Raw genomic sequence first — 7,090 nt, forward strand, 5'->3', positions numbered from 1 at the left:
CGTTGTTGTTTTTCCTCCTTTTGGTTTTAATATTTCTACTACTTTGGGTTTTTCTTGGGGTTTAACAAATACTATAGGTTTATGTTTAGATGTTTCTACCTCAAGAGTAATCTCCTTATATCCTAACCCTTGTTTGTTATTATTTGGTTTTTGAACACTCAAAATGTTTTCTAGCACTTTACTACTTCCATCATATTTTGAAAATTTAATTCTATTTTCAAGCAGTTTGTTAACTTTGTTTAAAACAAGGTTTTCATGTTTTAAATCGTCACATATGAGACATTCTTGTGAGTTGGAGATTCTTTCTTTAAGTTGTAAGATTTCTAACCTAAGTAAATTATTTTCCTCCTTTAGACTTGTGTTGTTATCACTTACTTTATTACTCAAGACACATAATTTAACAAAGTTGTCAACATTAAACTCTAATATATTTGAAAGTACCTCATTGTCGGTTTGTCCGACTTGTGATGCTTTGTCGTCGTCATTTGGAATATCAATGGCCATGAGACACGTTTTTTTCCCTCTTTTTGTGTGTCATTTCTTCATCATCCCATGCACCTCCAAGAAAGTCTTTTCATTCTTTTTCTTTGTACATTCACTTATTGTGACGACCCGGGAAATTCCGACCAAATTTAAACTTGAATCTTTGTTCGATTCGACCTGATAAGCAAAGTCTGTTATCATGAATCTCAAAAATTGTTGAACTATTTCAAACATTCATTTGACCTTTGACTGTTTCCAACGATTCACGAACCTTTAATTGTAAACATAAAGGTATGTACAGATAATTATATGTGTAAATAGTTATACATAATAAATTAAATATATTAATAAATTATTATGTGATTTAGTTATTATGAAAAAATAATTTAAAACTAAAACTTATTATTTTGAATGCGTAGAGTATATTAAATATAAAGGAGTTCGAACATAATGGATCAACGATAACAAAATATTAAATATATAATATTATATTATGAGTTTATTAAAAATGTATCTAATTAATATATTATGATATTTAAAACATAATAGTTTGAGTTTACATATAATCTCTATACATAATTATTACCACAGGTATATTGTTAAAATGTATAAATATTATATATAATATAAACATAAACATTAAATATTATATAATTAATATTATATAATATTAATATATGTAATTACAAATTAAAATATAGTTACTATATTAATATTGTTATAATTACTTTCTTTAAATTAAATACTAGTATTTATATTGGTATCAGTATTATTATATGATATAAAGATGTAAAATTTAATACATGAAATATGTTATATCTTTATTATTACTAGTATTGTAAATTGTTATTAAATATTATTAATACTATCAAATCTAGTATTATTATTATTATTACTAATATTATTGATTATCATTACTAAAAATATTATCATTATTAATTAATAATAAGATTTTGATTTTTATTTATTATTATGATCTTATTATTATTAATATAATTATAATTATTTCTATTATTATTATTATTATTATTATTATTATTATTATTATTATTATTATTATCTTTATTAATATTAACAATATTATCAATATCATATTTTTATTAATATAAGTTATTAATTATTAATATAAATTGAATCTATTGATAACAACAAGATATACACTGTATATGCAGTTACACATCAGGATCGAATTCTAATTTTTTTTTTCCTCTTATTTATTCGTCATGTCTGCTAACTTGAAAAAGTCGATTTCAAATGTCAATACCAAACAAGAATCGATCAAGTCATCTGTACTAGCATCCATTATATGATTAATATCTATATATAACACTACCATTAACTGCTTTTGAAAAATGAAAATAAAAAAAATAAGAAAACAGCTCGTGAACCTCTGTATCTTCCACTTTTTCACCAAATCACGAATTGGAACGAAATTTAAAAATCTATGAATGCAAGATGGTTAGGAATGATTTAAGAAAACTAACTGTAAGTTTACGACTCCTAATTCTTTCTATAAATTTTCAATTTACGAGTCAAAGATAAATTTCAAAAAGTCAACTGTCTTTGTTCATCCAAAAATTCAAACTCATTTCGATGTTCTGGGATCAATTAATGATCCAGGAAGTTTCTTGGAATGTTTTCCTACCTAATTCATTTTATAATTTTTGTCCAAAACCGTCTCGAATGCGATATTTGATTTTGAGTTCATGTTCTTAAGTTTTGAAAAAGCAAAAACTCGAATTTGAATTTCATTTAAAAATTTATAAATGTAATTATGTTAGGATTACTATAAAAGATATTTCTGCAAAATTTAGTGTTTCAATTCTTTCTATCAGCTACGAATTTTGGAGTCAAAGTTTAGAATTTAAAAGTCAAGCGTGTGTTCTTCGATCAATTTGAAGATTTCGAGGTCGTTTCTGTTGAAATTGAGGATTCATAAAGTTTCCAGGAACAATTTACTATCTATTTCATGAAGAAAGTCTAGCCTAAAAATGTCTAAATCTTTGAATTAAAGTTTGGGTTTGATATTTTTTTTTACGAACAGTCTTACTGTTCTGTTTATTTATTTATTTTATATTTTTTTCTTTTCTTTCGCGACTGTTAATTTAAAAACACGAGTATAAATTGTTTGTGTATAATTTTTCACAGCCCAAATTAAATAAATAATACTCTGTGTAGTGACTTGAGTTGCCTGGTCGATCAAATTGGGGAAGAAGGAAAAGAAACAGAAACAGTCTGTTTAAATAAATATAAGCTGGGTAAATATCAGAAAGACAGGATCAGAAGAACGGTTAGGAGGGGTGTCAGGTGTGCGAGAGGTCAAGGGTTCGAGCCTGGTTGGTTGCAATTCTTTTTAGAAAAACTCTCTTAAGGGTATACACACTTTTATTTTTAAGTCTATTATTATTATTATTAGTATTAGTATTAGTATTATTATTATTATTATTATAGTTATTATTATTATTATTATTATTATTATTATTATTATTATTACTAGTATGTATTAATTATCATTCATCATTATTATTATTATTATTATGATTATAACTAGGAATATTGCTATTACTATTATTATTATTATTATGATTATTATTATCATATTTATTAACTACTACTGGATGTATTATCATTATTATTATTACGTTAACATAAATATTATGATTAATATTATTATCATTTTGTTATTAAGTAACGTTATTAAGTATTATTAGCGTTATTATTAGTATTACTAATATTAAAATAAGTATTACTATGATTAGAATTAATGTTATTGTTATTATGAAAATAATACGAACAATCATTATTTTCAGTATTAGTATCACTTTTGTAATTACTAGTATTATAATTATTATTATTATTAAACAAATGTATCATTATTAACAATATCATTATTTTTATTAATATTATCATTCTTAATTAAGTTATTGTTATTATTATTAGTAAATCATTAATATCATAACTATCATAAACAATAAAATTAATACTTTTACAAGTACTATTATTAATATCATTGTTACTATCACTAATAGGGTTGTTATTAACATATGTATACTATTAATGTTATTATCATTATTTTTACTAATATTAACTTAGTATAATAAAACTATTGTTTTGATAAACAAATGAAATACATACATAAATATATATATATATTTATATTTAACACATATAACATAACAAAATTTAATATTTTTATATACAAAATGAACATATAAAACATATATATATTATTAACATAAAAATGATATAACTAATACAATTATATATATGTGTTCAATTACAACTATGAATATTAATAAATATACAAATGATATAGGTTCGTGAATTCGAGGCCAACCCTGCATTGTTCAATATCGTTATATGTATTTTTACAACAAAATACATTAGGTGAGTTTCATTTGCTCCCTTTTTAAATGTTTTTGCAATATATATTTTTGAGACTGAGAATACATGCGCAATTTTTATAAATGTTTTACGAAATAGACACAAGTAATTGAAACTACATTATATGGGTGAATGATCGAAGACGAATATGCCCATTTTTCTTGGTAACCTAAGAATTAGTAAACCGATCTACTAATTGACGCGAATCCTAAAGATAGATCTATTGGGCCTAACGAACCCCATCCAAAGTATCGGATGCTTTAGTACTTCGATATTGTTTTTATCATGTCCGAAGGATTTCCCGGAATGATAGGGGATATTTTTATATGGATCTTGTTAATGTCGGTTACCATGTGTTCACCATATGAATGATATTTTTGTCTCTATGCATGGGACGTATATTTATGAGAACTAGAAATGAAATTCTTGTGGTCTATTAAAATGATAGAAATGATTATTTATGTTAAACTAATGAACTCACCAACCTTTTAGTTGACACTTTAAAGTATGTTTATTCTCAGGTATTAAAGAAATCTTCCGCTGTGCATTTGCTCATTTTAGAGATACTACTTGGAGTCATTCATGACATATTTCAAAAGACGTTGCATTCGAGTCGTTGAGTTTATCAAGATTATTATTAAGTCAATTATAGTTGGATATATTATGAAATGATATGCATGTCTGTCAACTTTTGATGTGAAGAAAAGTTTGTCTTTTAAAAACGAATGCAATGTATGTAAAATGTATCATATAGAGGCCAAGTACCTCGCGATGAAATCAACTATTGTGAATCGTTTATAATGTATATGAACGGGTCCTTTCAGTTGGTATCAAAGCGGTAGTCTTAGCGAACCAGGTCTTGCATTAGTGTGTCTAACTAGTAGTCGTTAGGATGCATTAGTGAGTCTGGACTTCGACCGTGTCTGCACGTCAAAAGTTTTGCTTATCATTTTCGTCGAAAAACTTCCTTCTTATCATTCTTAGTCTAGACACGTTTTGCTACATTGACTGTATGAATAGTGTATAGACAAAATTCATATCTTAGCGTATCTGCTACTATAGACTTTGCCTGACAGATTTCGTAGATTCCTCCGTAACTTATGGGATTTTAGTATTATATATGCATATGTAAATTATGTATTGCAGGGTACTAATCTACATCCTATAATCTAATTCTTATCGAAGATCCTTCATCTAATCGTACGAGATGAATCCCTCAACCAGTTCGAATCCCTCATATTTCGATAGCTATTCCGATAGTTATTCTGATAACTATTCCGACATGGATGTTCACCTAAGCTCCGGAAGCGGTGTCACCAGAATGAATCAATCAATCAGCCATCCCCAATTCATCTGATGGGTTCGTAGACGACTTAGCCGATGGAGACGAGAGGAAGACGATCCTTCCCACCCACCAACCTGCACTCTTGGCGAAGAACCTGAAGCACTTACCTGCGAACCCATCCGAAACACCATTTTCAGCCTCATTTCCAGAGTATCTCGTCACGACTATATACTATCTCAAATTCTAGATCTTATTTATTCGCTCGTTCCGACCGACAATCATCCCGAATTAATAGAAGAAGTCAACGAACTTCGCGCTCGAGTAATCAATTTGGAGAATATGGTGCAAAATTTACCAGCTTCAGCAACATCACCAGCACCAACATCAATACCAGTACCACCAACAACCCAAGTTCAACATCACACACCTCAACATCTCATTCTGTATCTCGAGTATAATCATCATTCTACGTATCGTTCTACATCATTTATCTTCGTTCGACATGACGATTATGTAATCTCTAATGTTTTAGAGGTTATATATTCTTGTTCTAACGGTGAATCAAATGAGTTTAATATCATATTGACTCATTAAATCCATGATTTCATCTGAAGAAAATATATATGTATATATATTTTTTCATAAAGATTGTAATTAAAAATTCTTTCGTACAAACTGTTAATGGTGAAAATATTTTAACGGGTAGGTAATACCCGAGGAATATTTAGATTTCACATTAATAAGTATACTGTACATTCTTTCAAATCTAATTCAACAGTCATTTACTATCCTACTTACATCTACCGATATATGAATCCGTTCACCACAGAATAATCATTTTCATTCAATTTCATATTTGGATTTTGATTTATCAGAATTTAACAAGTGGCATAATGAAGAAAACATTGGACAAAATAAAATTTGTTAGAAACAAACAAATTAACTATGAGAAATTTTGTTAAGAATCCACGCTAACTGTTCTTAGCTAACTGATTACATTTTATTTATCGCAATTTAATTATCGCAATTCTATTTATCGTCATTTAATTTCTGTTATTTACTTTACATATTTTATTTATCGTCATTTAATTTCTGTATTTATTTTACGCACTTTAAATATTGGGACACATATACAAGGTTTTGACATATCATATCGACGCAAATATATATATTATTTGGAATAACCATAGACACTCTATATGCAGTAATGATCGAGTTCTCTATACAGGGTTGAGGTTGATTCTCAAATAATATATATACTTTGAGTTGTGATCGAGTCTGAGACATGTACACGGGTCACGATAAGTATTAATTAATTCAAATATTATATATTAAACTATATATGAATTATTAGACTGTTAACTGTGAACTATCGACTGTGGACTAATAATATTGGACAATTAAAATGAATTAAAATATTGATTATAACATATGAAACTAAACATTTCTTCAAGTTTGCCACTTGATTTCATCTTAAAACTCATTTGTATCTTGACGATTACAATCTGCGTTCAAACCTTTCATGATTCTTGAAAACATCTCAATCGAGAGGATGAACCAACCGTACTTCATCTACGGAAGAAAAGATTGATGCATATAGTTATGCACCTGAAAACACTCGGAACCTGAGTAAGCGTCTAAAACGTATCTGTGCTAGCTCCTTTGGCGTAGTTAGTACCAAAAATAACTTTGCAATTTCTTTTCAAATTAGCCAATTTTGTCACAGCTTCAACAAATCAACTTTGACTTCCATTCAAATTAGCCTTATTATAACCTCGATATATAAGCATGCATGTGGTCATCATTACCGAGGAAACCTTTTATATTCCACCATATTACCAGCAGACGTACCAGCAACCTCGTTGCTTCTTGGCTTAAATCTCTCTGATAAATCATTATATTTATTCATTGAAACCCTATCATATACTCATCTGCATC

Source organism: Rutidosis leptorrhynchoides, chromosome 1 (genome assembly GCF_046630445.1).
Source record: "Rutidosis leptorrhynchoides isolate AG116_Rl617_1_P2 chromosome 1, CSIRO_AGI_Rlap_v1, whole genome shotgun sequence".
NCBI lineage: Eukaryota > Viridiplantae > Streptophyta > Magnoliopsida > Asterales > Asteraceae > Rutidosis > Rutidosis leptorrhynchoides.